This window comes from Coptis chinensis, chromosome 2 (genome assembly GCF_015680905.1).
Source record: "Coptis chinensis isolate HL-2020 chromosome 2, ASM1568090v1, whole genome shotgun sequence".
Lineage (NCBI taxonomy): Eukaryota > Viridiplantae > Streptophyta > Magnoliopsida > Ranunculales > Ranunculaceae > Coptis > Coptis chinensis.
The window spans coordinates 101,765,600-101,788,681 of NC_141457.1; the positions used below are offsets into that span (position 1 = coordinate 101,765,600).

General features: G+C 38.2%; 1 pseudogene across 1 annotated transcript; it reads right to left on the reverse strand.

The window, feature by feature from the left end:
* Positions 1 to 218: 218 nt before the first annotated feature.
* Positions 219 to 10,045, reverse strand: LOC147519728 (chaperone protein dnaJ 10-like; annotated as a pseudogene). The gene is made up of 9 exons (XR_015212331.1): positions 9,858 to 10,045; positions 9,727 to 9,786; positions 9,565 to 9,647; positions 9,298 to 9,466; positions 9,083 to 9,212; positions 7,925 to 8,084; positions 7,656 to 7,828; positions 7,406 to 7,474; positions 219 to 538 (listed from the first exon to the last, which is right to left on the reverse strand). The product of XR_015212331.1 is annotated as a chaperone protein dnaJ 10-like (transcript).
* Positions 10,046 to 23,082: the final 13,037 nt, after the last annotated feature.

Sequence of the window (23,082 nt, forward strand, 5' to 3'; positions counted from 1 at the left end):
TTCTATACTTTTTGGCTCTACTTTTTTTAGTAGACTGTAATCTGTTTCGTGCCAAATAGTTGGAAACTCAAAAATTCAGTTTAAACTTCAAACATTTAACGAGCATTCGTCCATTAAAAAGTGCATTTCCACTTTCCAGTACCATGACCAACATACCCAGGTCGATATAACTTGCAACAACAGTAAATTGTCCAATTCAGCGATGGCACAAGTGGAACAGTCCAAAACAATAATCTTGGCATTTAAACAACACAAAGAACAAAATACAAACAATGAAAAATTTGGTTTCAACAAACACATCATTATAAACGAGGTCATTGCAGCCAAAAAACACAAATCTTGTGGGATTCAGATGTCCAAGCCATTCATCATTAATTCATTACGTCTTTGATGATGATTTGACATCTGCCTTAGTGTCACTCTTTGATGATGATTCGACATCTGCCTTGGTGTCACTCTTTGATGATGATTCGACATCTGCCTTGGTGTCACTCTCGTGACGCAGACTGCTATCTCTTCTATAAGGAGTCTTGGCACCCTGAGAATTTAACAAATATATAAGCTATCTCTTCTATTACACAAATAATTGGGTATTGCAGGGTATACAAATTAGATTAATTAATTGAGAGATCCATCCAGAACATAATATATCACCTAGGGTTTGTGCTCAGTTTGGTCTACAGAAAATGATAAACCCAAAAGAAACAAGGGTTTCAAGCTAGGGTTTGACTAGAACTGATAGAAGACGGAGAAAGAGCTGATGCAATGACTAGAACTGGAAGTGGCAGAAGACGAAGTTTTGCGGTGGTATAAGGTAAATCTTTTGAATTCGAATGGTGAAATAGCTCTTCCGATGGTGTTGAGGTGAGTTTGACGAAGCATGGAGGCAAAGGAGTGTTTCAGTGTTCCACTCCTCTAAAAGGAGCAAGATAGCTTGGCAGTTTCCTCTGTCAATGCTCTCTGGAATCACCAAACAAAGGAACTCCAGTTTCTTTTTGGGATGGTCATATAAAAATGATTGGGTCGGTGTGTACTAACAGAAGGAGTGACTTCATAAACTTGTTGATGATTCCCAGAGTCAGGCAAGGTAGACTTAAAACCTTATGCTTTCCTGCCGGGGTAGATAGAGAGGGTTGGGCTGAAGTGGGAGCGACATTAACAAAGTTGTTGGAACCCACCAACCCGCACCAAAACACCAGACCACATATTGAAGGAAGGGTTTCAAACCCTCTTTTAGTCCAAACACAGAATGATCAAACTGCAATGGAGGTTACTAGCAGTGCAAACTGAGCCTGGGAAACTGTACGACCTACCATTAAGGATAAGATCCAACCGAATGGTGTTGAATGCCTCTTGGTGATCCTCTACTGTGCTGTGTAAATCGGCAAGAGGTGCACCTGACTGGAGATGGGTAGAGCAGAATCTTATGGATGTGTGCAAACCGGCAAATTTTAACACTATGGAAGGGGGAGAAGCAATTGCTTTCTTTAACACTGAACAGGAAGCGGAGAGCTAAGATGCCACCACTGGAGTTCTGGGGTGGTGAAATTCAGTTTAGTAGATGGAACCCTGAGGTGGGATCAATCCCCAATGTTGTCTTGCTAGCAAAGGAGGCAAACATTAAATTCTTTGGAGATCCCCTACACTTGAGAAATTGTGGAATAGCTGAATTATTGGCCAAGGAGTGCTGTCAGATGGTGAAAATAGACGAAGAATCTCTCGACTGGTGTAGCTCTTGTATAAGGGTGAAAGTTCAAGTGAAGGAATTTGGTAGTGTCCCTCGCATTCTTAACGTGGAGGAGAGGGGGTACGTGTTTCCTATTTGGGTGGTGATTGAGCTCGATGGCGGTGAAGAAATGCCATTTCCCAGTGGGGAAGAAGAACTGTACGGAGAGGATGACCAGAATAGGATCGATGAGGTGGCAGCTTCCAGGATTGAGGGCGGACAGGTGGACCAATGAATACCTCTGGAGTCCCCATCGGGTCCAAGCCACCATGCGGTCTCACCTGCATGTTCTAGCAATCACGTGGATTCATCAGTACATCATGACAATCACGTGGATTCACCAGGCTCACAAGAGAGACGAGGGGGAATTTCCTTGAGTTCAAATTTTGAATTTGTTTGTGAGGGGAACATTATTCCCACACCATATAACGCTAGAGATGGGACGCGTGACCCAATGCTTCTGACAGATGTCGCTCATATGGTAGATGGACAGAGAAAAGTTTTAGAAAGTGGGAGTACTAGTTCGATTTTTGGGTTGAACCTAGCACAAACTATCAATGATAGGCCAGAGGGACCAGTTACGAATCCGGTTGTGAGTGGCCAGGCCAATGGGGCTCAAAGAAGGGTGCATAATCCACCCAGCAGAGTAGTCAATAGAAATGCTGAGTGGAACCGTTTCCTTGGTCCAATGGGTTTTTGAGGTGGAAAGGCCTTTGCAGGCCCAGCAAGAACAGAAAGAAGTCCAAGAAAGGGGGTCAAAGGCCAAGTAGAGGGGTGTCGCCATGTTGGACCCAGGCCCACCAGTGGTGTTCGAAAATCAGATTTCTCAGCAACAGGTTAGCGAATTTTCTTTTGCTCCCCCACCAGCACACGAGAGGGAGCCACCACCTATACAGTCTAATCCTTCCACTCCAGTGCTCGAAGTAGGAGAAACATCCCAGCTGGTGCTTCGTCCATTTTCAGATCAAAGGAGAGAACAAGAAGATCAAAATCAGGTTGCTCAATGGATGTCGGAGTTTTGGCGGGAAGATTATATAATTGCAAGAATTTGGAAGATATCAATGACTGGATAAAGTTTATGGTTGTCCCTATAGCTAGAAATTTGGGTATTTCTTCTCGAACAGGAAGAATGGGGTTGGAAAAACTTTTCGGTGAGTTAGCAAAGGAAAACTTTATGGAAGCGAACAAGTTGAGTGTGGAATCGAGTGTACACAATGGGGTTCAGATAAGGGAAATGGACGTTGATCATGTCGATTAAACTGATTTCTTGGAATGTAAGGGGTCTTGGTAATAATGTGCGAAGGGTTATGAACGAAAATAAACCTGTAGCTTTCCTTGTACAGGAAACAAAGTTGGGAATGGATTCAAATATAGTGCTCGGGGATCTGTGGAGACATCCATGGAAGTATATTCACGTACCTGCTATGGGTTTATCAGGGGGTATTGTTATTGCTTGGGACTCAGATGTAATGGAAGTGTTGGATGAACTACACGGGGCATATTCTCTTTCTGTGGAAGTGTTTACGGTCCTAATGACGACACTAACAGGTATCATTTCATGGAAGAACTCGAAGATGTAAGGGCGTGGTCTCAATTGCCGTGGTGTCTGGGTGGGGACTTTAACCTTGTCCGTTTTAGTCATGAAAGGGCTGGAGGATGTAGAATCACAAGGCCTATGCAATTGTTCGATGATTTTGTTACAAGGAACTGCTTAATTGATTTTCCTTTGAATGGTGCACTTTACACACGGTCTGATAGAAGAGGTCTTAGTCGCATTGATCGTTTTCTTGCATCCATTGAATGGGATAATCAGTTTTCGAATGCAAAGGAGTTTGCACAATCCAAGTTTATTTCAGATCATAGGGTGATAGTTCTGGACAGCTCTCACTCACAAAGAGGCCCTATTCCCTTCAGATTTGAGCTCATGTGGTTTGAAGACCCTGCGTTGATTACTCTCATGGAGGAGTGGTGGCTGTCCTTTTCTTTTGAAGGCTCTCCAGGTTTTGTTTGGTGGTGCAAGATTAAAGAATTAAAGAACAAGTTGAAGGTGTGGAACAGGGATTGCTTTGGGAGAGTGGATCAACTTATAAAAAACAAATCGAAGGAAATAGATGAGCTAGATCATAAAGAGGAAGTATCATCTTTGTCTTCAGATGAGGAGGTTCATAGAGCAAACCTTAGATGTGAACTACAAATTTTGATGAGAAAGGAAGAGATTTTTGGCAGCAAAAATCTCAAACGAAGTACTTTAAAGAGGGGGAAAGTAACACAAGTTTCTTCCATAAAACCGCCAATGCAAGAAACAAGATCAACAGTATCAATAGCTTAATGATCGACGGCAGCGAGGTCAGTGACAAAGATTGTATTAGAGAGCACGTAGCTGAATACTATGAAGCTCTCTACTCGGAAGACCCATTAGTGAGACCGGACTTAGATGCACTGGAGTTTAATGTGTTATCAGAGGAACAAACAAGGGGGTTGGAAGCAGAAATCACTGAAGAAAAAATGTTGACAACTATCTCTGAACTAGGGGGTGGTAAAAAACCTGGGCCCAATGGTTTTCAGATGTGTGTTTTCAAGAAGTGTTGGCATTTTCTGAAAGACAATATCATGGCGGTAATTAAAGAATTTTAGGATCATGCAACCTTGGATAGAAGAAATAACACAACTTTTATCACACTAATACCTAAGAAGGTGGGCACCCGTTCACTCATGGATTTCAGACCGATAAGCTTGGTGGGAGGTATCTATAAGGTAATTTCCAAGGTTCTTGCAACCAGGCTGCATGTGGTACTGACATCTATTATTTCAATGCAACAAAGCGCTTTCATAGGTGGTAGACAAATCTTGGATGGGCCACTAATTGCAAATGAATGCATTGACACTAGGATGAAGAACAAAGAGAATGGCATCCTATGTAAGGTTGATATTTCGAAAGCCTACGATCATGTAAATTGGTCTTTTCTGGATTACTTAAAAGGATGGGGTTCAGCGAGAGATACTGGAATAGTGGAATTGATTTCGTAGGTGCATTACTTCAGCTTCTTTCTCTGTTCTAGTGGATGGCTCACCAACCGGGTTTTTAGAAAACAAAAGGGTTTGCGTCAAGGTGACCCAATCTCGCCATTCTTGTTCAATATAGTAATGGAAGCTCTCACCAAGATGGTTACGAAAGTAATGTCTTTGGGCTACATAAAAAGGTTCAAACCAGCAGTTAATGGTCCAAAGATAGCAGTGCTTCAATTTGCCGATGATACTTTGTTCTTGATTGGAGCTTCAATAACGCAGTTGCTTATAGTCAAAGCTCTCCTCATTTTTGAAGTAGTTTCTGGGCTGAAAACCAACATGTCAAAGACTTTGATATTCGAAGTGGATAAGGTGGATAACATGAATTCGTTGGCACAAAGTAATGGGATGCTCTATTGGGATTTTACCCTGTCGGTACTTGGGGCTACCACTAGGGGATAATTACAAGAATAGGAGGGTGTGGGAACCAGTTATTGAGAATGTACAAAGACGTCTAGGAGGATGGCGTAGTAGAATATTATCTAAAGGTGCATGGCTGATCCTAGCCAGTACTGTTCTTTCTAGTCTGCCTATATACTTTATGTCCTTATTCACAATTCCAAAAAGCGTGGTGGAAGTGATTGAGCGAAAGATTCGGGATTTCATATGGGGCTCTATAGAAAATCACAGTAAGTACTATCTTGTCCACTGGAAAAAGATTTGTGCATCTAAGGAGTAAGGTAGTATGGGGATCCAAAGTTTGGTAACATTGAATCAAGCTCTTAAAGGTCGTTGGTTATGGAGGTACTTAACAGAAGAGGGTTCCCTGTGGCGTGAAGTGATTATCGCAAAGTATGGATATGCTCAACATTGTTGGTGACCTAATAGTGTAAACCAACCCTATGGATGTAGCCTAGGAAGAGGTAACTTTAGTGTCTTACCCACTTTCAAAAAAGGAATTCAGTTCAAAGTGGGTAGTGGTAACAAATGCCTTTTTTGGTTGGATAATTGGGTCGGCGATAAGTCCTTGGTTGAACTTTTTCCTCATATTTACAAAGCATCTAATAACAAAAGGAGCTTAATCCGTGAGCATGCACAATTCGTAAACAATCAAATGGCGTGGAACTTGTTTCTAAGAAGAAGTAGCATCGATTGGGAGGTGCAACAATATGCTGACTTGGCCATGCTTTTGGAAACGGTGGTGATAACTGACCATGAAGATAGGTGTTTGTGGCGCTCAACGAAGGATGGTATCTTCTCGGTAAGCACTTTCTATGGTACACTAACTGCTGAAGGTAGAGACCAAGAATACCAACCCCCTCTTTTCCGACTAAGTTGGTGTGGCGGGTTCCCATATCTTTGGGAGGCCGTTTCGAGTTGCATTCTCACTGCTGATATACTCAGACATAGAGGAACTATGGTGTCTCCAGTATGTACAATGTGGGACACTTTTGATGAGGATATTGGTCATCATTTCCTACACTGCTCTTTTGCTTTAGAGGTGTGGGCAGAGTTGACACAACCAAGGGTAATAGCTTTTCCACTTCTTGCTCAAGCTGAATCGTTACAAGATTTTCTATCACTATGGCCTAGGAAAAGATATGGCGTCTTTTACCGTATGCTACTATTTGGGTGTTGTGGAAAACAAGAAACAATCATATATTCAGGGGTAAAATGTTAGCAGTTCGGAATACTGTGCTAGAGGTTAAAGGGCTACTGTGGCATTGGATGTTCACTACATATCAAAGAAGGAATTAAAGGTTCAAAGACCTTGTTTTAGACTGGTCACATGTCTTAACAAGAGAGTGATGTTGGGGTCTTTGGAGGGTAGTTAGCTTGTTCTGTTTTTTTATGTGTAAACAAGTGAGGTCCTCACTCAATGTTTTACGTTTTTGTTTTCTTTTGAATCTTTTGTGCTATGCACAACCCTCGTAATAAAGATCACTTATCAAAAAAAAAAAACCAAGTACCCTTTAATTATTGTTCCATTCCTCAAATGATGTATCACAGCTTATATAACAGTTCAAAAGAAAATATAACAAAGTACAAATAAGAAATTGAAACATTTGAAAAAGAATGCTTGTGTAGGAACTAGGTAAAAACTGAACACTACATGAATAAATTGAGCTTGTTGTTCCAGGCCAACAGTTTCTCAGCTAGTCAGCTTACTAAAGAAAGCCTCTAAGGTAATCAGATAACCTCATAACCTGGTGTCTAAAGCTCAAACCTCAATTTCAGCTTGACTGTAGGTACAGTTGTTTAAATCAAACATAACTAGATCTGAAGTGGATTAAATCAAACCACTTTTGGCGAAGGTCACATCACTCACAAGTCGTCCTTAACTGGAGATTTAGGTATGGCTGGATAACTATTGGTAACCTATGGAAAAGAAGATTTGAATAGAAGATGAAAGAAGGATTCTTATTACAAGAGTTGCATAACAACTCATAGCATCTACATCAAAACTCAGCTATAGTGGGATGTTTCGAGATGACTCTCACGATAAACAAACTAAGCCAGGAAATGGAACATATGAAGCCAGGTCATGCCAAGATAAGTGCAACTATCCATCAATTCCATTCCTAAACCAATTTCGTACTAGAAAGAAACCATTTAATATTAAGTATGTTGTAGCATAAAACATGCACTTTGAAGAAAGTTGAGATGACTTACCTGGAATATTGTTCCTAACTTTTTCAAAGCTTTGGCACGTAGCTTCGAAACACCAGGATCTTTAAGAACCTACACAATCATCAAATGAAAACAAGCTCCTCCTTAGCACGTCAGAAACAAGCAAAAGCTTTTAGAGAACTTCTGCTTATATTTCGAGATTTACCAATTATTCGATTCCAGGTATGTGTGATTTCATATGTGGAAAATAATGTTCTTCTCTCGAAACTTGAAAAATAGTAACAGAGCTTACCGCTTGGCAGACATGTGATATAGTTGATTCAATGTCGACCACATTGATCTTCCAAAGAGAATCAACCATGACATCCTTCTTTTCTTCAATGAGTTTAAGCATATTTTCTTCTTTGTTTTCAACTTGATCCAATTTCCTCAACCCTTCCCCAATTTGAATCAAGGACACCGCACCTACATGTTCAAAAAGGATAGCAAGTTTGATTGGTCTTACAAATTCCAAAAAAATTGAGGTCAACAAAGCTCGTTGGTCGTGGAAACAATTCTGACCTGAGGCTGCTGTTACTTGTGATTTTATAAGGTGGCCTTTGTCTCGTACCCACTCTGCTAAAAACGGCACCCCCATCAAAAGCTTTGTTCTTACCAAGCTCTCTTGCACCTTGCCTTGTGTAAATATAACCAATTGTGTGTAGCATAGCCTCACCAAAAGCTGAAATTGAAAGAAATGTAATTCTGAAATCCAAAGATCATCCCCTGCGGTTCACCAATATTGAATCCAAACTGGCTGGAGGGAATAAAGTGGTGAAAACGTAAATGAAACTAACACGGTACATCCGTACACGTATCAGTATCGACGCCAGTACGAAGTACCCCACGCGGCGAAATGCAAAAAGTTGAGGTATATAACCTTCAATATGTCTGTATGCCATATCCAACATGGAATTTATGAAATCATGGAGCCCCAATGTAATATAGGTGAAAACCAATGCACTCCAGTGGTTTTACCATATGGGTAAGCATTTTAATCGACTCTCTACAATATAGCTTGAATTTTAACAACGTTGGATCAAGTTAAGGAAAATAACAATCCATTCACTGAAATATAAATGTATATATTCTAGTGTACAAGAACAGTGGACGGGTTCTAATGATATTTTTTTTTTTTTTTTCGCAAAACAACAGGTTTTAATGATACATGGACAGATGATCATAAGATCATAATTTTCACCTGAGTGTGTCCTTACTGCTTGACCATATCTTGAGGACTTTATATAGCAACAAAAGTGAAAATGATTTGCACTATATATAGTCTCTTGCATTATTTCAGCTTACTCTATCCTCGGTTTTTGTTTCTTTGAATTTATATAATGGGCCTCAACTCGGATCCTAGATGAAATGTGTGAACGTTTACGAACAATACTTTTGATACAAAGGTGGGCCAAAGACGCAGCTAGTAATATATTTGTTTTATTGCATGCACTTATCGGGATCCATGATGTAAAGGAGACTCAATTAGCTTTATTGGACCAGTCAAATGAATCCAGGTCCACCTGAACTTGCTTGAATTACAGACAAGACTCACTTAACATGAATAGATAGACAACCCAAAAGCTTTTGTAAGTTTGAAACATATAATTCTCCATGAGTAATCATCAATCATCATATCAAAATGGGTCTAGTAAGAAACAGATAAGAAGAAAATGTTACCAACTTCTGAGAGACGGCAAGCTTCTGTGTTGGCCCATTTTACAAACTCCTCTTTCTGACCATCAACATAGAGCTGAAGGCGATCTTTCAGGTGTTGTACAAGCTTCGCTTCCCTCTCCTTCTGTAACTCCTGCACTTTCCAAATTACACAATGACAAACCAAAATAATTGCAGCTGGTTGATCTCTTTGAGAAAGATGACGGTTAATGTAATACCTTCATCTTTTCCTGAATCTTTTGTCGTCGGAGTTCTGGAGTAGTCTGTGCATCTTGCTCAAATTCCAAAGATGCCAAAGAAGCCAAGAGGAGCTGTCCAACATAATCTTCAAAGAAGTCACTCCCGAAAATCATTCCAAATATTGCAGCAGGATCCAACAATGATTCCCTGCAGGAAACAAAGTCAGTGCATGCATACTATAAGTCATCCTCGTCATTCTACAACACAAATACCCATAAGCGAATAAAGGGTCGTTATAAACTTACCCGGATACACCAATTTTCCCACGCTGGTCATAGACTTCACGCTTACCAGGATCACTTAGAACTTGATAAGCTTCGCCAAGTATCTAAAATATATATAAAACAAAGTCAGTTTCATTAAACATAACAAATTTACTCAAAAACAAAACACTAAGGAGCCCCTACCTGAAAATTCTTCGCAGCGCTAGGATCTCCAGGATTTTTATCTGGGTGAACGACCCTTGCCTACAAATGAAATAACCGTTGGCATAAAAAATTTACTGAATATAAGGGTGGTTAAAATGGAATTTTAATACCTTGATGTAATAAGCCTTCTTGATATCAGTTGGAGATGCAGTAACACTCACACCCAGTATGTCATAATATTCACTTTCTTTCACCATCACTTGAAATTTTAAATTAACTCACAATTGACACAGAAATTGATAATTTCAGCTACCTAGTTAAGCTGGTATGATAGATTTAGAAGAAGAACAACAACTTATTATAATAACTCATTTATTATGGCTGTTGGTCAGCGATTGGTCAATTGACTTTTGACTTGTTGAGAAGGACACGTGCTATGCTCTAACGTCAGCGTCACAACCTGGGCCCAATGATTTGATTGTGACCCATGGGCCTTTCTCCTCATAAGAAGTCCGTCTTCTAAGATTCGATTCACCATTCGCTACAAATGAAGATGATGCCTGGTGGAGGAAACATTGTAAACAAAGAACATCGTGGCCAAATTTGACGATAAAATTTTCGATATTATTAGTGGGTTGATGGACACGTATATAATATATATTGGTTGGGTATATTAGTCCCTCACAATTAGTATGTATATTACACGAAACTGATTATAACGAAGAATTCCTAAAAACTCGGCATCTTTTGTCAGCTGAGAACGATGATGAGACGGCGGTGGAATTGTGAATACTTGATTGAAGTTTCTATGTCCATTGAATTTCTTGATGGTGTGTACCATAGTTGAACGTACACTTGAACTCCAACTCCACAACTACACCTCCAACAACAAATTCAATCACTCGTGCATACGGTCGGGTATTTTATAGATTCCAATTATCTCTATTAGTAAAATACACCATAATTAACCTGGCCTTTTAAATTAGACCAGCCTTTTTTCTACCACCTAATACCCCTAATTAAATACAAAAAAATATTATTCAATGTCTTAAAAAGGACTATTTCGTCATTTAAATTTTTTATTTCTATTTATACCCTTCAATTACAACACACGCATTAAAAGAAGTTTTATGTAAATTCGGGCAAAACCCAAATCCACTTATATATTGACATGTACGCGTGTTACCTTGCCATTAATACCCACTTAAATACCATTAATACCCACTTAACTACCATTAATAATCGAAGTTCTTTCAACTTCCCCTCTTTTCTCCATGAACTCTTTCTAGTAATTGGTTTTGCTTTATGCTTCCAATTCGGTTAGATCGAATGTAACTAAAGAAGGACTTGAAAAAAATTTCATCATTATCGTGGTTCTTGATATACATAACTTTATTACCTTTGTTCAATGCCTTCACCAAGATCTTTTCTCTACCCTCAATCGACATATCCATAGATCTTATTTCAACAAGCGGTTAAAGTTTCCGATCAAGGTATTTTTATATTAATTAATCTTTTTACAATTTTATATTTTTCTTGGACTATTAATTTATTTTATTTTATTTTACAGTTCTTGGTATTATTCCCGGGTGACGTTGGACGCTTTGCGTTGTAAAATTGTGGGGTTGATTAAGGTGGATGATTATGATAAGGCTCTTTCCACCATTCAAAATCTACCCTCTACTCTCAACGCCTTCAATTTCTATAAGGTAATAACAATAATCTATAAGGATTAACTGTATGGATTTTTGGTCTATAGTTACATGAGTTTCAGATTTAATCGTATTTTTGTGAATATGAATCATCCATGGAGAAAACTGGATTGTTTGGTGTTTTTAATTGTGAAATGTGTCCTTGATAATGACTTGGCCTATATATATCTATTAGAGCTTTGAACAATTTTTTTTTTTTTTTTTTTTTATCTAAGTAGGCATACTTGCTGTCTCCCGACAAAACAAGTTGGATGAAGCTCGAGTGTATGCATTCTCGAGCAAACATCCGCTACTATGTTGTTAGAGACTTCGGGTTCTATATCGTTTAGGAAGAATGGATGCGTGTATGGATGTCTATCAAAGACTTCAAGTTTTAAGATCGTGTCTTTAGAAGTCAACATTGTTGCATGTTTGGTATCCATTTGGAAGAGCATCCGGTTCAAGGAATGATGGATTCGCTTAAGGTCAAAGCAGATAGAAGCTTTGAAATGGGATACAATCTTGCTTGCTCTTTGGTTCAACGGATGAAATACACGGAGGCAAAAACATTGTTGCTTACTTCTCAAAGGTAACAACCGGATAACATTGATGGACCAATGAAGGTTCTCTTATGTGTGTATCGTGTTTTGTGTGTGTGTGGGTGTGGGTATAGTATTATCTATTAAGTTTCATTTTGGTTGAAGTTTAACAAGCTTGCGATGATGCGTAATGACTTTGTCAATCCAAATCTTTTCATATTGAAGAAATTTCATTATTCTTGTGAGTTTCTAAGTTCGACTTTGACTTGGTCTTCAATTTCGAGTTCATGATCCTTCCAAGGGAGCCTCCTCTTTCAAAGAGGCAATGAAGATGGGGTGGAAGTATATCACAATTTGAAGGTACTCATTCTACATTTAATTTCTTTGTACTCATTCTACATTTAATTTCTTTGTGTCGTCATTTTTTCATAACTCAAAAATTGGTGCTAAAGTAAATTATTCGCATAGTTCAGTGAACTCATGAGGGGTAGTATCATATGAATATCACAAGTTGAAATAGTTGGGACTAACTAGCTGATATTATTAGAAATATATGTATAAAGAAAAATAGCAGAATTCAAGAAGGCTATTTACTTTGAACTGAGGATATTTATTATTTGGAGATTCATTTTGCCGTGTTCAAGTGAAAAATGCAAGTAGCATATTGTTGTAGGTATGCTTGGACAATCGCCATTTGTGCAACTTGTGCGTCCACAGTTAGGCGGTTTGTTTTTACACCATCAACAAGAAGTTGAAGCCGGTATTTTTTGGGGATTCGAGTTCTCAAGTTGTTGATGTTTAAACCCGAAGAATTTACCTGCACGGGTTCTCAACCCTTCATCAACACCTACAATATAAACTCTCAGAATATCTAACATGCATACAACATTACTAAAGAAATTGTTAACTTGGAAAGAGATCTCTTGATGTGCTCGGTTTCTACTCTTTTAGGATCTCCAAGATTTTGAATTTTGAACCACTTGTTGTAACCGTATGGTAGTCTTATTGTGAGAGAAACATGTGGATATAAGTCTACGTAACGGACAAAACTGATTCATTATATAGTGGTTCAGTCCAGATTTAGACATCTCCAACGTATCGGGAATGTTCAACTTTTACAAGCTACATCCTTCCCTAAGATAAATGAATTCTTCATTCAATAATTTTTTTGAGAAATTCACGCCAAAATATGACTTACTTGAGCTTGACTGATGTGCAGTGTATATTTAGTGATTTTCATGGATGAATAACCTCGTGTGTGTTGGAAATCCTTTTTAATTGAAGTACTATGTGTTTATAGCTGGCCGAGTCTGATACCGCGGATTCCTCACAAAATCTGCTTGATGTTTGTGTACTCTCGCATTACAATCAAATCATTTGTGAAACTGAGGGTCTCGATGCATTAAGACCTCTGTTAAGGAAATCTATACTTTAGTTCTTCTCTTCATTTGGTTTTCCATGTCATAAATTACACATTCGTCTCCAATCTGATTAAAGGTTCGAGTGATGGAACTGTGACGCTGCATGGGAGGTTGAAATTGGTCAATGTGTTAGAATTTGGGAAGTTGGTGAAGCCGCCCACTATGTTGCCGGAACCCGATCGAGCTAAGAATCTTGGCAAAATCTATGTTAGTCCATCTGCTGTTTCTACTTTTAGCTTACCAACTGTATTTGCAGCTACTTGAGGAACATCACTCTTAGCTTATCTTAACTTTTTAGGGGGCACGATATGCTTCTTCTGAACTTTGGACTTGGTAATGAAGAAGAACAGGAAAAGATTAAAAACTTTTACATATTGAGGCTCCTCAACCACTTGATGAATCTGGTTGGTAAAATTGAATATCCGCTTTCATCTTATTATTAGATCTTATGGTTGCTTATCCTTTTTCTATTTTTATAGGCCATGTCACATCCGCTGTGAACTGGCTTCATCATAACAAGTACGACGGTATAAGGTTGAAGCATCTTAAGGTGACACTATTCTTCTATCATCTCTATATAAAAATCATCTGTTGTTTGCATTAATACTATCGTTAGGTTTAGGGTTTTGTTGACTCCAATTGGACCACTTTCATGGGCTCTCGCAGGCAGTGTCCTCAGTTGAATGGCATTATAGAGGAGACTACTTCAGTACAGTAGTGCCGACTGATATCCTTTGCGATTTGATTCATTATACAGTAGTGCCCTCTGTTTTTTTTTATTTTTTGTTTGTTCATTTATTTTATTTTGGTCATACTTTGTTTAGTATTATGTACCCTATTTTCTAAAAGTTTGTTAACTTCTGTCATCCGCGATTTGTTCTTTAAGTGATTTTGATCCCCCCAACAATTTCTGAGATGAATGACATTGTAGAGGCTGACTACTTCAAAGTCGCGATGGTACCGACTGATATCCTTTGTGATATGATGCTACAATAGTGTCCTATTTTTTTTCATCTGTTTGTTTAGATCGTGACTTTGTTTGGTAGTATGTACCCTATTTTATTGTGAATGGTTGAAGTAATATACGCATAGCTCGATTACGTAAGATGTAGAAATAAGGAAGAAAAGAAAAAGTGGAAGTTGAGTATGTGATTTTTGGAGCAGCAGGTTCACTATGGTTGCTAATAATTAGGATCTAAAAACCAATCCCCGTTGTGGCCCGGACACATGATTGAGTCCTGTTAACAACATCTCCAACTGCAGGGATTAGGCTGCGTACATCCCACCCTCCCCAGACTCAGCGCTGGTGTTGCACACTGGGCTAGCATCCGTTAGAATCTATTATGAAAAGCGGGAATATTTATAGTTCTTACAGATGTGTTGATTTAGTTACACGGGCTGCCATGTCTCAGTCTTCTTAAAATACAGGAAGAAGGGCTGCCATGTCTCAGTCTTCTGAAAAAACAGGAAGAAACGAAGATGTTACCCAGGCTGTAATTCTGGTTAGATTGTCCCAAAAAACATTCTCCGTCATAATGTGCATGCTTATTAGAAATCTTTTAGAAAGGCAAAGGCTGGGGTCCTTCAAAAACCTTGAAGAGTTTTCATGTTATTTGCTCTATGTTAAGCATCAAAGGTGATGTCTATAATGTCTTAAAATATTAAGTTATTAACTCTTTTGATTGGTATGGAGGTGAAAGTAAGAGATCTTCAACACTTGCACCTTGCACTCAACACTTGAAATTGTTGACTTGTTTGTTGTGTCTTAAATAACCGGAAAGGCCAAATTCTGTATTCTTTATATTTGATTTTTGGCAAACTTCGTGTAGTGTACTTTCGATTCGGGTTGTTAGAAATTTGAATGGAGAGACATTATCGACAACCATACACCTTTTCTTTTTCAATTACATTTTTCAAGTATATTCATTCCCCGATTTATATTAATTTTAACTTTCTTATTGTTATTTTTTTTCGCTTTTGTGCAAGTAGATATTCATTAGTAAATGCAAAATAGGTTGAGAAAATCTATGTGTACAACATGACAAAGATAACAATAATAAAACCATCATTTACTATCCAACATAAGCACCCATTCATTCCGTGTTAATATTATCGATTATCTTTCTCTATTGGAAATCCGCCATTTGACAGTTTTTTTTCTATATTTTTGTCGATATGCGGTCATGGTTCGTGTGTATTTGCCTCTAAGGTGCATATTTTAGTCAATTTTTTTCCCTAATAGATCTGCTCTGTCTTGATTCAACTCTTACTTACTTGAATGCTTCAATTTTTATCTGTTGAAAACAGTTCTAGATCGGGCGGAGTGGGGCAATCACTCCTTTTCAGCATTTGGACTGTTAGCCCCGAGATCTGCGAGGAGTACAACACTGCAGGTTTTACGAGGTTGCCTTTCGATACCAAAGAATTCTTTTTCGTTCCAATTGCTAGATAGTATATCCACCCAATTTTGCTCCACCTAAAGATTGCAATCATGTAAGGACTTGTAGCAAGAGTTTCATGGCTTTCGGAGGAATGAGATTATGTGCTGGAGCAGAATTCACAAAGTTGCAAATGTCTGTTGTTCTCCATTCATTGGTAACGAAATATAGGTAATAATCATTCAAGCCATTTTTATAATAATAAAAAATTGTGCGTATGTGGATAAGACATGCATAATGCATTAACGCGTATTACCAGTTTAACACTATAAAATTATTTCAGGTGGACTAAAATCAGGGGAGGAGAAGTAGTCAAGACTCCAGGGATAGTATTTCCAAATGGCTTACACATCAAAGTTACTAAAAAATTTGAAGGCAGCGATAGATTTATTTTGCACCGTTTATCCTACGCAAAAAGGTGATTTCCTCGACTGACTACACAGGATTTGTCAAAGGGTCTTAGCGATTGCGATTTTGATTGATACAAGGGCAAGCTAATACTTGATGATTCAACATCCGCTTTCGTGGGGCAGAACCAATGCAACTCCACCAAAGATCCATGCATTTTGATTGATTCATCACCATTAACGGCATTAAGCATATCATATGTACTTGTACTTTTTCTTTTCATGAAATTATCATTTGTGTATTGTGTAATTTGTTGAAGAATATTAACTACTACGATCAAGAAGCAACACAATATATATCTCATGCTCTTTAATTTTAAGGGAACCACTTTTAGAAAGAACTAAATTGGCGTAAGAGTGTACAAATCTAACAATCAACAATGAATCCATAGAAATTAATCGCAAGTATAAGCTGAAAATCAAATTAGATTCCCAAACTCGCCAAACAGTCCAAATTGAGGTTGTTATAGGCTTATAGCTAAGATCCAAAGATGGTGGGAAGCTCAAAATCTGATTATACCGCGGCAGCCTCTAGCACTTTCCTCGGTTTTGTCTAAGGAAAAATGGGATGTCGAGACGGATCTTCCAACGAGATGTTACGGTCAATGAGGCTTTCCAATTTGGTCAAGCTACTTGGGATTTATCCAGAAAGAGAATTGTTCGACAAATCCAAGTAAAATAGGGATTGCATCCTGCCTAACCAATTTGGAATGGTTCCACTCAAGTGATTCAACGATATATCCAACAACTGCAATTTGGTGGAATTTCTTAGCCACGCACTGTGGAATAGATCCGGTTAGGCCACAATATGCAATTACAAGAGTTGTAAGGTTCTCAAACTTTAGATCTTCAACCGCTGGCATCACTTCAGATTGGAAGTTCTGGGTGAGCACAAGGGTTTTTATGTTCTCGCATTGCTTTGCAAACCGGCAAAGAGCGGTGAAATATTGTGAATGCTTTGTTAGAAAGCGAGAGGTAAGAGAGGGACCGCAAATTCTTGAAGCTTTTCGAATTTGACTGTTGAGATTATTCCTACCAAAATTAATAGCTCTCAGTGCTAGACAAGAGGAGAGACTATCAGGAAGTGGACCATTGAGTTTATTCGAACCAAGATCAATGAGTGACGACTTCCACTAATTAGGTGCGAATTTTGTAAAGGTGCTTTTATCAAGCCCCAAGTTTAGCCCAAAATTTGTTTTTCCTCAGGGCAGGGGTTGCTATTAACCTTCCTCTTGAAGTAAAGGCTGCAGTATACGTGAAAGAAAGTGGATCCAAGCTTAAGAGCATTCCCAATGCAGGTTGATTTATTTCCCCTCTTATCACTACCACGTAGGCAGTATTTCCCAAGTTTTTCACCATTTTGGCGAAAAGCAAGGTGAGGTTGCCCAATACAAAGGTGAAAAATAATCCTAGACGGGATGTTGGATTCCGTCTGGAGGCATTTTGATTGAGACAGAATGTAACATCCCGTCCGGTATTTTGTCTAAAGTTAAAAAAAGACCGCAAAAACACGCAAGACGGAATGAAACATTCCGTCCGAAAAAAAAATAAAAAAAAACACACGAGACGGAATCTAACATCCCGTCCGAAGTTCACAAGTCAGGCACTATCTCGGTTGAAAGTTTCACTTGGTTTTTATTTTGGAAAATAGTCACCGTTTTCACCTCTGCATTGAACAACCCTTTTGAACAAAACCGGTGACTATAGTCACAAACCCCCAAAACCACCTGCATTGGGAATGCTCTAAGAGACTTAATGGCAAGCAAAGGGGGTTTTTTTTTTTTTTTGTAAAACATTTGGAATGAGAATAAAGACTAAATCGGTTATAAACCAAGTTGGTAGTTGGTAAAATATGCCTTGGGGAAGAGGTTAGGAATGATGTCGTATAGCAATATGATTATGTCAAAATATTTTTTTCAAAGAAACTTAAAATTTTTGGAGTAAATTTATGTGTTCTTTAATTTATTTTTTGTTATATATATATATATATATATATATATATATATATATATATATATATATATATATATATATATTATTTACTTAACTCTTTTGTATTTATCGTTTTTCACCTCCCTTAACTAATTTTCATCTATAATCTTCGTGAATAATGTACAATAAAAAAAACAATTATGGTATATTACTATATTTGGTGGTGCTTATTGGAGAAAATTGGCGATAAATCCAACGCCTAAAATATCCATGTTAGAATAGGAAATATCTAATTCAATGAATTATAAAAAGGTCATCCAATTATAATTCTAGATAACTATAACAATCTGAAATTTAATCTCTTTAAATAAGTAATGAAATATTTTCTAATTGAATTAAGTTCATCCCTAATATACTCGGTTAATATTGGAGTATCAATGGATTCAATGGGTTGTATTCTTGATGATTTCTTGCATATATGTGAGTATGATGCATTCCATTTCATAATGCAGTTACAATACGAGAATCATTCCTTTTGACAATTGCTAAGTTTATGGTCGTATCTGGGACCCAGTTTGAAGCCAACGCCCAATGCATGAACACTCATAAGAAGAACGTACTTCCATAGATTCCCCACCCGTTTCACTCTACCTGCGAGTAGCTGGTTACAACATATCAGCTATTATAGTGGAGGACAAGTTAGAGCGACCTACTTCTTTTTGTTATTGGTGTACTTTAATTCTTATATTGATGTAATATCCTATGTAGACTGAGTATGCCATTGTGCCGCATATGCCATTGTAACTCCATTTTGGATGATTGATTAACAAACCAAATGACTCAACTATGGAGGGTATGTCCCATTCTTTCAATTTAATACTTGCGGTTACATATTACCTATTTACCTAAGGTTTGATATCTTTGATTTCAGTGAATAAAGTTACATAGATGCTTTTGATGCACTAACTTTTTATCTTTGTCATTTGCAACATGCACTTGCTAGAATGAGAAGCTTAAATTACATGTGATTTGGAGCTATACTTAGAAGTTTATTGCTAACGTATGTCTGGAAATCAAATAGGAATGGAGTTCCATTCAATTCAAATTTTAAATGGTCTGCCAAGATTAGGTGCCTTTCCAAAGCAATCATCAATTGTAAGTGTGCTCACCAAAATTATGTTTACACTCTTTGGTAAGTTTTGTTTGACATCGCGTGCATAGCACGTGCATCTTGCTCCTATTATTCTTGTGCACCATTCAGCTTTGTCTTCCCCTGCTCTGTTGAAATTGAGATTAATTCTCATGCATATATCAGCAGCTTATTTTCTGTACTATAGTGACATGAATTATATTGGGCTGTGCCAACTGTTATCAATGTGTGTAGGCTCTTAGATAATCTTTGTCCAGTGTGATTCTCTCATTTTTTTAAATTCTAGCTTTCGTTTGAAAGATTAGTTCTCTTTGTGATTGTAATCGAAGAAAATATTAATTGTTTAGGTTGTTTACCTTATACTTATTATGGGTCAAAGTTATGAATTTTTTTTAACAGAGTTCTATACATTACCTCAAATTTGTATTGCTAAATTGTATGTACTTCATCCAACGCTGCATCCATTTTTGTTGCAAAAGGTCCAAAGGAACGAAAAAAGTAAGTATACAAGCATGCTTGGCTGAGTCCCCGAAAGTAAATCTTGAAGAGTTAAAGCAACATTCTGTGGGAAAGCAATGTAATTGTTCACCGGCCGCATGTGACCCAAGAACTTAAAACCTTACGGGCACGTAAGTAATCGCGATCAACAAAGACAAGTTAAAGCGCATAAGTTCGATCGGGGCAAATGGAATTTCCAAATAAGAGAACGTAAGTGTAGTTCACAAATGAATGCAGTGCATGCACCATTTAATAATCGACAAAGACTATCACCATCATCATTCATACAGTTGCCCGAGGCACCGAAAAGATCGTCATTCTATTGCACCAACAACGAATGCCGAGGACTTGTGAACGAAGAAAACAACGTTATCTTTGCAAAGTTCCAGTGGATGGCTAATGTACAAATGAGGCAGATGTATGAGGCCCATCAGTGGTGGCTGTGGCATGTCATGAATGCCCATAATTCACCGAGCAGCAATGGTCATTGTATATGTCTTATCTGGAGAAGGAGCAAAGTTGGGGTGATTCACAACAAAGAAGAGCACAAAAAATTGAGGAAAGGGCTTCAAAGAAAGTGCATACACAGTTCACCAGTATCGAGCCCATGGAACAAAGCAGATTTGAGGAAAAGCCTCACGGTCCAGATGTGAGCACAGGAGCAGCAGAAGACCCGGTACAGACTGAAATTATTCAAATCTCCGGCATTCAACCATGGATGAAGTTTGTGAAGGTGAGCTCCGCAAACATTGGCATATGGTCAAGTAACATGCAAAATAAAGAAGCAGCAAAGCTTTGTTTTTGCCAATATTTTGTCTCAACTCCTTCCGTGGTTTCGTTTCTTCTTCCCAACTTTTCCATTGTTTGTTAATATTTGTGTTGCTCCTTGGCTGCTTCTCCATTATGATGTCTGCTTATTATTAGTTTCAGACCAAAATGTGGAGCTACAACATGATAGACAAGTGACAATCAATGTGGAAGAAGAGAAAAGTACAATTGTAGAAGGGACGATGCGGTTCACTCCGCTTAAAACGCGTGAAGCTAGATTGAAAAAAATTCATAGACTAGAGAGGGAAAATGAGAAGAAGTTACGTAGCCCAAGGAATAAAGGTAAATGATGGTGGGGCGTTACTGTGAATTCTTGAGCCCTGTAAAAATGCAACTTATACTTTGTTTTCCCTTAACCGTGATACTTGAGTTTGATGTGGAGTAACTTTTAAAATATATATATTTTTTAATTATTTAGAGTGCCTAGACCCTCAAATATTCTTCACCGCTTGATTTCTGAATATCATCTTCGCAAATCGTCGCTTGAGATCAATAAATATTGACGTAGTCAATTGTTATGTGGTGTAGGAGATAAATCCATGAGAAGTTGAGGGAATTCTGCCCCAGGTTTATGAATTTTGTACCAGTTTCTCGCAATTCCATGCATTGTGAGAGTGTAAACAAAACAATCTCTGCGACATCTATCAATTAAGAGGACATGAAGAGAAGGGATAGTTGTTGATTCGTCTTATATGAAACTCTTCTTACTAATCACTCGTGCCTCGTATCCGCTTCTTTTGTTTTGAATGTTTTCATGGTGTCTAATCTGAAACTATTGGAAACAAATTTCAAATCTTAGGTTCTTCCATGTCGATTTCAAAGCAAGATTAAAAAATGAAATTCTCTTTATTGTTTTAACCCATGCATCTTCTACTGCAGATTTTGCAAACTCTTTCGGTTCAGGGCATGACTTCGTTAGGGGGTGGTAGTGGAATGGGAGGTGACGGAGGAAGTAGCAGTGGGGTTTCAAGAGCAATGGTGAAGGACAGGTCATAAATATGCAACTTATTATGTGGGGTGCTTCAAATAGTGAGGCACACGAGGTTGTGGATGTGGACTTAAAAATGACACTCAAAATGCTCTCACTGGTGAAACAAGTAAAGTCCATACTGAGGAGTTGGAGGAGAGTGACAACGAGATTTTTGAAAATAGTAATGCGAGCAGAAATTCCCAGAAGCTAAGGCAAAGGAAAGTGCGTATGTTTAATGACAACTTAAAAAACGCTCCTCCGGCTCTGTCCGGCCAATCTTATGGTTTCAAAGAAGATAACAACATCAATATGACCGAGGTAGAGGCTGAGCAATCAAGTGATGAAAGTAATATACAATCAAGTGATGGAACTGATGTATCACTTGGTATTGATCCCAATCTTAGTCCCACCAGGCAGGTGGCTAAGAAAAATAAAAATGTCATTCCCGATGAAGACGACTTCTTGCAAATGAGTTTCCAAAAGGCTATACCTGAGAATCTGGTCAATCTTTGTTGCGTGAGATCAACAGTCGCTTCTCATAAAAAAGAAAGGCAAAATGCCTCAGTGCGTTGATGTGGAATCTGCCTTGATGCCTTCGCAAGGGTATCATTGTTTGAGTCGTGTTCAAACTAGAGATGAAAGTGTACCAGTTCAATGTACTGGACCTCAATTGGTTTCTCTTGCACCAACAAAAGATGCGTCTATTGGAAGAGGTTTCCCTTCTGCTATTAAAACTCACATGGAGAGACAACATAACGGGGAGAACTTATTGAAAACAACAACGCATTTGTGAACTCTCAGTCTGAAGTCCCCCCATCGGTGGGAGAGAGTTGGCACACCTCAACTGGAGAGTGGGGCCTCTGGCATTACAGACCAACCACGTATGAACATTTATTCGTGTACTCATCGGTAAAACTCATTCATACTTGAATCTGTACGTACCTTGCTTTATGCCTTTCTATAATGTTTTTTATTTACTATACTTCATCTAAAACAATTAGCATGCTGTGAATTGAGAGTTCCTGAAGCTTCATATTGTCACAACACGTGAGTAGAATCAGGTTTTCCGTTTAATTAGGTGATAGAAAGATGATCTTCCAATTTCCATCGAATAATCCATGGTCTAATTATTGTGAGTTCAAGACACAACACACGTACGTACTAACCTACACTCTCCTATAAAAAAAAATTGTGTGCTTTCTCTCAAAATTTGCTGCTTCCAAAAACCCCAATTTGAAAATTAATAAAAAATGGCGTAGTAAAATTATGTTTACACTTTTCGGCAAGTTTACTTTAACATCGCGTGCATAGCACGTGCATCTTGCTAGTATAAATAAATAGGGGCAAAGCCTATGGGTTGACTGTTAAGTAGCTACCCTTCAAATCGGAATATATATTCAATAATCCAACAGTAGCATAACTTCTTGGAGTCCGTAAGATCCGTCTCTCGAAAAATTAAATCCATGAAAACTCGTATCTCTATAAGATAACAGTAATAAAATCTTCTAGATAAAAAAAAAC